Below are 11,070 nucleotides of genomic sequence, written 5' to 3' on the forward strand. Positions count from 1 at the left end.
GTTTAAGTAGGATTAAGATATTTTGTAAACAACTCGCTTTTTACTCTATGCATGAATTATTTTTTATTTTATTTAAATTTAAATAAAAATATAAATTAATATTACTAAATTATTCACATATTCAAAATATAACTAATATATAAATAATATAATTAAAATATCAAATCATAATAAAATTAAGGTTTTTTTTTAATTGTGCTAAAAATTATAAAAACTTTTTGTTAATTGTTGAGTTGTTATAATATTCAAATATATTTTTTTTTTACGAATCTTAATAAAATCTTTTACATTTCTAAAATTTTTTAAAATTAAAATATAAATAAATTTGAAATTAATACTATTGATGAAACTATCATTGAATTATTTTTTTTTAATTTCATTTTTTTATCAAAACTAATCTCTTGATTTGAAATTATGTTTCATGTTTCATAATAAAAATATGAGTTGAGAAATTATTCACTCTTTAAATATACAATTGGCACATAAGTCTTTATTTAGAGGCATGTAACTTTATTATATCAATTAATCAAAACATCATTTTTAGTTTATACGAATGAAGAATATTTAATAAATAATCAATTAAAAGATAAAATATACTACTTGATTGAATGAAGAATAAGCGAAAAAATAAGAAATTTGTGAACATCAGTAAAAATATAAGAACATATATGTTTTTGTAGTTTTTTTAAAAAAATATTACAACTAAAAAATACATTACAACTGATTTTAAAAAAAAAAGATCTTATATGATGAAGTGAATAGTATGTTTAGTGAAATAATACTTATCATTAAAAAAAACATGTTAGTTCTGATAGCAAAAATATACTAATAAAAAAAGAGACTAAATTAAAAGTACAAAAAAATATTTTTGGCTCAATGAAACATTAGGAAAGCTATATAACTAAGAACTATCAATAGTAAGGGCTTTCTTAAAGTTGTTTTTGTATTTATATATTTTTTTCACATTTTTTTGTGAAATATATTTAAAAGCTAAAGATAATGTAAAAATTATTTATAAAAAATATTAAAGATATTAAATAATATTTTTAAAAATTATGATAAATTTAAATATTCATGTTAACGGTAGATAAATTAAAAATTATAAATTACTTTAAAATTAATTTTAAATTGAGATGAAGTAATGTACAAAAGAAACTTAATATAAAGTAGAAACTCGATGATAGGAGAAACTGATTTGAAGTTGTTTTGATATTTATATATATATTTTTCACATTTCTTATGTGAAATATATTTAAAAGTTGAAGAAAATGTAAGAATTATTCATAAAAAATATTAAAGATATTAAATAATATTTTTAAAAGTTGTAATAAATTTAAATACTTATGTTAATTATAGATAAATTACTTTAAAATTAGTTTAAAATTAAGATAAAATGATGTATAAAAGAAACTTTCCTAAAGTTGTTTTGATATTTATATTTTTTTCATATTTTCTTCGTGAAATATATTTAAAAGTTAAGGATAATGTAATGATTATTTATAAAAAATATTAAAGATATTAAATAATTTTTAAAAGTTGTGATAAATTTAAATACTCATATTAACTTCAGATAAATTGAAAAAGATAAATTACTTTAAAATTATTTTAAATTGAGATAAGGTGATAAACAAGAGAAAAAAATTTCATTAAAATTTAAATTATTTTTTTTATTAAAATTTAAAATTTTAGATAATTTAATTATGTTTAAAATATATTTTTTATAAATAATTTAAATTTAATAAGTTTTAGGAATTATTTTACGTGTCGAAAAAAGAAACTGTCCACGTAAGCATCTACGTCAGCAATTGCTATATGATAACTATATATGTTATACTATAATATAATATAATATAATATATGATTAGAGTAAAATACATGTGTCATGCACGAAATTTTTTATTATATTTTTTATAATTTAAAATTTTAATTTATATTAAATTTTAATTTATATTTATAGAAAAATAAAAATATTTTTATTCATCTATAATTTGTAGTTTAAAATTACTAAAGTCATGTATATATAAATTATTTTGAAAGAATCCAAATAAGCATTATGAAAGTTTTGAATTATGAAAATAAAATTACATACAAATCTCAATGAAAAAATCTTTTTCTAGTTCACAATTATATTCATTGTTAAAAGTATATATTATTTTAGTATGAAAACTAAGATTTACACATGTGGTATATCATGAAAGATTTTTTCATATTTGATTTTAAAACTTTTTCATGCCAAACTTTTGTGATGAAAATCTAATTGCTCTATCTTTTATAAAGAAGAAAATATTGATTGTGAAAAAAAATCATAAATATATATTTGATAATTATTTTATTTTAAAAAATTTTAAAATTTTAAAAATATTGTTTATTCAAGTTTAATTTTAAATTAAGATAAAAGATGTTAGTATAATTTTAAATATAGATATATGTGTACTTTTAAACGAGATAAAATATCTCTCTTTTATTTTAAATCATAAAAAAATAAAGACAAAAATATTAGTAAATAACATTGATTCAATCACAAACTTTATTTATTTAATTTATGTGAATATTAATTTAGACATGTATGATTTTTTATGGTTCTTAAGATTTAGAGATTTCACCTTTAAAAATTATTTGAATTTTGTATTTCATATAAATGAATAAGAATAAGGTATGTGATATGTTTTTTTAAGTTTAAATTGGGATTAAAGTTTATATATTTTAAAAGACTTGGACAAATATAAAATTTTAAATTTTAAAATTTTTAAAAATTGAATAATTCATTGGATAAAATTATTTAGAACTATCCACGTATCAATAATATAGATTGTCTATTTAAGCGTTCATGTAAGTATATCTTATCAAATTTTTATATATGTTGTAATATAATATTATATATGTCATAACGTCTAGATCCGGAGATCTATCGTTAGACATTGACTTTTAGGAGTCGCCACCAATTTTTTTTATCTAGGTGCGATTGGTTACTTAAGGAATCTATCCTTTCGAAAGAACACCGAAGTTTAAGGGTCCCTAAAAGAATAGGTTCAGGTTTACTAACCATAACAGGGTTCGGGAGTTCGATTATGTGTGAGGAAGGTTATAGCACCCTTACAACGCCCATCAAAAGATGGTATAAGCTTAATTTTGTGTTATCCAATAAGCCTTAAAAATTTACCAAGTAATTAGTTATTGAAAATTATTCTCAATTGACTCTAATACTTTTAGCAGAAAATTGAGAAAATCCCCTCACTGCAAGAACATGCAAGAAAACTACTGTTTCACTTACAGAGACTCCATCGTCGGATTATTTAACATTAAAAAAAATTTAAAAAAAAAGAATAAGAAAAGAAGAAATATGACTGCTTTTATGCAGAAAAAATTGATACTTTCAACTTTTTCTCAAAATATTTTTTAGAAAATTTAATTTCGAGGAAAATTGATACTTTCAACTTTTCCTCAAAAATCTCTTTTTTGAAAATTTATCTTTAAGGAAAATTGATACTTTTATCTTTTTCTCAAAAATATTTTTTGGAAACTTTAATTTTGAGAAAAATTGATACTTTCAACTTTTCCTCAAAACCTTTTTTTTGAAAATTTATTTTTAAGAAAAATTGATACTTTCAACTTTTTCCCAAAAATATTTTTTTGAAACTTTTAATTTCGAGAAAAATTAATACTTTCAACTTTTCCTCAAAACTTTTTTTTGAAAATTTATTTTTTTAGGAAAATTGATACTTTCAACTTTTCCTCAAAAATATTTTTTTTTGAATTTTATTTAAAGAAAATAAAATAAAAAAATAAAATGAAAATAAATAAAATCAAAATTAAAAAAAATAATAAACAATAACAATAATAATAGTAATAATAATAATAAAATAAAAAAATGAAAAAAAAAAACCTGAGAACAGCTCGGCTCGGCTTGAGGAAAAAAAATGGCTCAGAGACGCAGCTCAGGGGTGTCGGCTCGACTCGGCTAACGGCTCGAAGACGCGGGTCGACGCTTGGGTTGGGTCGAATCTTGACAAAACATGCGGATCCTTTGGATTATTTAACGCAGAAACGACGTCATTTTGGGAGGGTATATAAGGTTGATTCCTTCATTTTTTCAGCAGAACCCTCTTTCCCTTTTTCTCTCTTCCTTCTCTCTAAAAACTCGAAGAACTCCGGTTGAATGTCTGTCGAATTCTAGAAATTTTCGTCGAAATTGGGATTTTTCATCATAAGTTCACCAAAAAACTAATCGGTTTCTGAGAATGGTTGCCGAAAACTAAGAAGTTGGTCGAAAAATTTAAACTTGATCGGAATAGTCGCTGGAAAATTCAATCTTCGTCAAAAAATTCAACCAAAATTTAGAAATTTTCTAGAAATTTCTAGAAAAAATTCGTAAAAAAATCTTAAAAATTTTTTCACCGATTTTTAGAGCTATTCTAACGCTTCTAAACACTTTTTCAGCTTTCAAATCTCTTCTGTCTGCCTTTTTCTCTCAGCCAGTAACTCTTTTTCTCTTTTTTTTCCTTTGATTCGAGGGTCCTTTTATAGGGATTGATCAGAAACTCTTCTAATAAATCCCAACTTCTATTTGGATTGGGATTCAATCATTGAATCCAATATGGATTTTGATTGAATCCCAATTCACAGTGGGATTCCTCCAAAACCAATCAATCTTCAGCCGAAAAAAAAATTAAAAAAATAAAAAATCAAATAAAAAAATATTAATAGATAATTAAATGAAAATAATCAGATAACCAAAAAATTAACAGATAAATTAAAAATAATAATAGATAAATTATAATATATAAATAGATAAATACTAATAAATACATATATATAATAATATATAGATAGATAAATAAAATAATAATAATAATAAATATATATTAATAAATAGTAATAAAAAATAAATATATAAATAATACATAAGATACACAGAAGAAAAAGAAGAGGAAAAAATATAAAATATAAAAAAAAATAGAAATATAAAATACAAAAATAAATAATAAAAAAAAACAAATGGGCCTACCCATTTGGACCAGGCCCAATTGATCCGGGCTTGGACCAAATTGGGTGTCTACAATATATGATATGATATATGGTATATGACATATGATTAGAGTAAATTACAATAATAATTTTAAGGTATTCATTATCTAAATTTAATTATAAATAATTAAATACATTATTTATTGTAGATCTCTAAATTTTGATTTGAACTAGAAAATTTCATTCAATATTTTAATCAAAACTAAATCCAACCAACCTAAATTTAAAAACAATTCGAACCTACATATACTGTCAGCTTTCCACAAAATATCAAATAGCTGACTAAGAGGTATCTTAATATCTATCACTTCTTTCTTCACAGGGCACTCATGTTCTTCATTTATAGCATTCACATTATGATTTGGCAAAAGATTGTCACTAACATTTGGTGCAGTCACCCCTCTTGTATCAAAGCTAATCATTCCATCCTTGATTAATCGTTACACTTTGTGTTTTAGGGCAGTGCAATTTTCGGTGAAGTGACCAGCAATCCTATAATGGTAGTCACAATGGGCTGTGGGATCGTACCACTTAGGGTAAGGTGGCTTGAGGGGTTCCAATTTACTAGGAGCAATCAAATGACTGTTGTAAAGCTCCCTATATAGTTCTATATAAGTCATTGGTATTGGGTCAAATACAGGTTTTTCATGGGTAGTTCGTTGCTCCCGTGAACCACCCATGGGGTTAGTTGAACAATTTTAGGGTCTTGAGGTAGGCTGAGTGTTAGGACTGTATCTGGTATTTTGAGGCCAAGGAGGGGTTTGATATGTTTGGGGATAAGGTGACTGTATAAATGGTTGGTATGAGTAAAATGAAGTGTTATTTACAGTAGGATAATATGGCATGTATCCTGGTGGTGAGTAAGGTTGATAACCCCCAAATTACTGTCTATCAAAGCTCACAGCTTGAGCTTCAGTCTCTTTCTTCTTTTGGACTCTCTTGCTAGATGCTTCATTTTTTTTCAGTTTACCATTCTTGATGGTACTCTCAATAATTTCTCTCGAAATTATCATATCAACAAAATTTTTTGTCACATTCCCTATCATTTTTTCATAATAAGGAGGTTTCAAAGTGCTAACAAACAATACTGTAGTCTCTTTTTCAATCAGAGGAGGCTGTACTTGAGAAGCAATATCCTTCCATCTCTGGGCATATTCTTTAAAAGACTCATTTACTTTTTTCTTCAGATTCTGTAAAGACAAACGATTAGGAGCCAAATTGATAATATGTCGATATTGACTGATGAAGTCATAAGTCATATCGTTCGAAGAGTAAATGTGGATTCTATCTAGCTGAATGTACCACCTGGTAGCAGAGCCTGTAAGGCTATCCTGAAAAACATACATCAAAAGTTTTTCATCATGAGCATGGGCTACCATCTTTCGGTAATACATGATGATATGGGTTTTGGGGTACTTTGTACCATCATATTTTTTAAATTCTGATACTTTGAACTTAGGAGAAATGATCATATCAGGGACTAAGCAAAGCCCAGCAGCATCAACTAAACCATAAAAATCAATTCTTTCCACAGCCCGTAGCCTTTGTTCCAACATACTAATCTTTAGATCTCCTTGAGACTCCACCATTTTTGCTTTTTCTTTCTCATTCTCTTTCAAATCATTTAGATCAGGAATCGGTTCTACTACCTTTTCAGTAAAGATAAGATTTACATAACTATGATAATATCCTGGGTTGGAAGCTGATGGCATTCTAGGATATCTAAGATATGCGAAGTGTTGTGGTGAAACCTCTTGTGTAGACTGAGCTTGAGGTGGACCAAAACCTAAAAGGTACAAAAGGTCAGCCACTTCTTGTAATGGAAGAACTTGTTGGCTTATATTTTCTTCAACTCTTTTTCCCTTATTCAGCTTATTGATAGCATCTAAAAACTTGCTCAACTTATTTTCAATCTTCTCTGATACTTTTTCTAGCTTTTTAAATCTGTGAGAATTTTTTTGCTTCATTTGTCTGGCCCTAGATCTAGTGTTGTATCGATGGGCGGGGTTCTTGGTAGATGGAGCTAATCTTGAACCTTGAGTGCCATATCTTAGGATTAGTAAATTTACATGACTATTACATGGTTACTTTGTTAAGTGTAATGAATGAGAATGCAATGAATGAAAAATGCATGTATGCAAAGAACATTTGCCTTAAAAACGGTATTAACCTAAAGATTTCATTTATTCCAAAAAACTTTTATCTACATTGAGTTTATCATCCTAGAACTATAACCATAAAATTGCTTGATCTATTCATACTGGGCCTTGGCTTCCTCAATGAAGTTCAACAGAAGCTATCTATGTTCTCCTACTGGGGTCACCACTTGTTTCAATGCTTCTGCCTCTTTCACCATCTCTCTTGTCTTGCATATCTCTTTATAGATTTGGCTCGTTAGGTGCTCAATGTATTTTTATCTTCTCAAGTTCTCTCTTTTATCACACCAGACTTGGTATGATAATTCTCTATGCTCCCTAACCAATGCAGTAATGTGGTTTTCTTGTTCATTCAATTTTTACCTTAGCCTACTCAAATAACTGTTTAGCATGTTATTCTTTGTCTGTACTTGAGTACTTTCTTCTTCCAATTCAGTATACTCTTGCTTCAATCTTACATTTTTTTTAGTTAGCTCAATAAGGGTTATCTCTTTGGCCCTTTCTCTTACACATAACCTTTTATGCTCTTGGTGTAACCCTGCTAGGTCTTCAACAGTTGTATCACGTTCTCTAGCAATCTTACGAACTTTAGCTTCATGACTTTCAGCTCTATCTTTCCACTGGGCTTCTTTTCTTGAAGCTTCTGGATTTCTTGCTTTAACTTACCCTTTTCAGACTCAAATTCTTTTGTTGCAAGCTCTAATTCTGATGGTGTCTTTTCACGTTTTTCTTCTGTTGGTGGTTGAAAGCTTTCATAAGTGAATACCAATTTTTATCTTTTTTTTTGCTCTCCAAACCAAGTACCCTGGAGTGACTTTGTCAGTAAACAGTCCAAGACTCACTCTTCAGAGATTTTTCCATGCTTTAATCATCTCATTCATCTTCTGAAATGCTTTAGGCTCACTGTAAGAGAAATCTAACTGATGAAGCTCATAAGTTATAGAAATGAACTGTTCTGTCCCAAACTGCCTTCTCACTAGGAGTGGTACATAATTTATCGCTCCCCATAAACCTAGAAACGGGACCACTGTATTATCCTCACATTGGTACAACATAGGTTCACGATTCATTTATGGGGCCAACCATCTTACATCGACACTGGTTAACTTTTGTAGGAAAGTTATCAATTCTTTTTTAGACTTTTGTTCTGATTATCTACTTTCACAAAATTTTTTGATCGAAGTTCGATTACGGATATAAAGCTTCGAGAAGGCACCATTTCCCCATTCAAAATAGCTTTTCATTCATAAGTATAATAACTGTATGCAACCTATAAAGCGCCCTTCATTTCGACAACAGTAACTCAAAGATTTGATAGTCTCTGCTAATATTACAGTTAAAGGATTACAGCCATTGATCACACTCTTGAAGAAGTCAACCATCGCTATCTCAATATAATCCAAAACCTTTGGAAAGATCATCATTCTGTATATGTCTAAGGTAAATATATCTAACCCCCGTTCTTCATTGGCATGTTGCACTAGAAACTCATGAAAGAACTTTCAAGGTAGACAAACCTGTTCTTGTTTCTTCTTTATATGAGAATCCATAATTTTTTTGTCTATTCTCATGAGTTAAGCCAGACCCTTACGAAATCTTGACTTGTATTTTTTGACATATATCTTATCAGGAGCCTTGAGGTGTAAACCTAATAAAGTCGAATATTTTTCAATAGTGAGAGTCATATCAGCTTCATTAAAGATGAAACACTTGTATGTAGGATCCCAGAATTGTGCTGCAGCTCTGATTAGTTGATCATCAATAACTACTGCTAGAAGGTGTGCTATATGCCCATATTTTTAGTAAATCTGCTCTTATCTTGACGGACTCATCTTCTTTCAGATATCAATCAAATCCTCTAGATTGTTCTGTTTAAGGAGGATAGATGTTTCTTGAGACAGAGTAGAATCATATTCGATTGGTAAATAATCTTTCATCTTCAGTTGAATCTTTTCTGACTGGGCTCTTACTTTGTTGGGTGTCTCATAAGGTGCTAACATGGATAAAGAACAAACCAGTCGTTCAGTGGAATCCAAGAAAAATTTTATTGAAGACCGTCTTTCAAGCAAATGTTTTTTATACAACTTTATGATATGCGTATGAACCAATGCAAAAGAATGAGAAAAATGTTAGTATGCCCAGAAAAAAAAAGAATAAATAAATAACTAAGTAAATTAAAACATCACACAGAATAAGAGGAATAAACCCTATGCTTTTGGTCAATTCTAAAAGGGAGGAGTGATGGCTCTACTTATAGGTTAAGCACTCTTAAGGTTCACTATATGTGGTTTAAGGTTAAAGTCTAAAGGTTTCCAAATTGCTCCTTACATCTTTGTCCATCATAGACTAGTAAGGCACTCTAATTCTCACCTATTACAGGCTACAAGCGAAAAAAGTTCAATTTGAGTGAGAGTATTTCGCTAGCCACTGCGGAGGCATTGGACCTCACGAAAGCAATAGGTACTTTACTTCCTCATAGAGGGATGGAGCTCGAGTATAGAGCTCATGTTATGCACATACATATAAATGACATAATTAATAAAGTAAATAAACATGGATGAATAAATAAAATATATACAAAAAGCTTTAATTTTATTAGGCTTTTGGATAACACAAATTTATTTGCTGGCTTGACTCTCAGCATCCCCAGCGGAGTCGCCAAGCTGTCATATCGTCTAGATCCGGGGATTTATCGCTAGACACTAATTTTAAGGAGTCGCCATCAATCTTTTTTATCTAGGTGCGATTGGTCACCTAAGGAATCTATCTTTTTGGAGGAACACCGAAGTTTAAGGATCCTTAAAAGAATAGGTTCGGGTCTACTAACCAGAACAGGGTTCGGGAGTTCGGTTACGTGTGAGGAAGGTTATAGCACCCTCACAACACCCATCAAAAGATGGTACTAGCTTAATTTTATGTTATCCAATAAGCCGTAAAAATTTACCAAGTAATTAGTTATTGAAAATTATTCTCAATTGACTCTAATACTTTTAGTAGAAAATTGAGAAAATTCCCTCACCTCAAGAACATGCAAGAAAACTACTGTTTCACTTGCAGAAGCTTCATCGTCGAATTATTTAACATTAAAAAAATAAAAAAAGAAAAAAAAAGACTGCTTTTGTGCAGGAAAAATTGATACTTTTAACTTTTTCTCAAAATATTTTTTAGAAATTTTAATTTCGAGAAAAATTGATACCTTCAACTTTTCTCCAAAAATATTTTTTGAAAAACTTTAATTTCGAGAAAAATTGATACTTTCAACTTTTCCTCAAAACCTTTTTTTTTTAAATTTATTTTTAAAGAAAATTGATACTTTCAACTTTTTTCCAAAAATATTTTTTGGAAACTTTAATTTCGAGAAAAATTGATACTTTCAACTTTTCCTTAAAACATTTTTTTGAAAATTTATTTTTTAAAAAAAATTGATACTTTCAACTCTTTCTCAAAAATATTTTTTTTTGAATTTTATTTAAAGAAAATAAAATAAATAAAATAAAAAATAAAAAAAATTCTAATATAATAATAATAATAAATAAATAAATAAATGAAAAAAAATATGGGAACGGCTCGGCTAACCGCTCGGTTCGGCTCGACTTGAGGAAGAAAAACGACTCGAAGACGTGGCTTAGAGGTGTCGGCTTGACTCGGCTAACGGCTAGGAGACGCGGGTCGTATGCGGATCGAAAGCGGGTCGGCACTCGGGTCGAGTCGGATCTTGGTAAAACGTGCGGATCCTCTGGATTACTTAATGCAGAAACGACATCATTTTGGGAGGGTATATAAGGTTGATTCCTTCGTTTTTTCAGCAGAACCCTCTTTCCCTCTCTCTCTCTTCCTTCTTCTTCTCTCCTTTCTCTTTAAAAACCCGAAGAACTTCGGTTGAATGCCC

Source organism: Durio zibethinus, chromosome 22 (assembly GCF_047325235.1).
Source record: "Durio zibethinus cultivar Kanyao isolate XHJ-2024 chromosome 22, ASM4732523v1, whole genome shotgun sequence".
Classification (NCBI taxonomy): domain Eukaryota; kingdom Viridiplantae; phylum Streptophyta; class Magnoliopsida; order Malvales; family Malvaceae; genus Durio; species Durio zibethinus.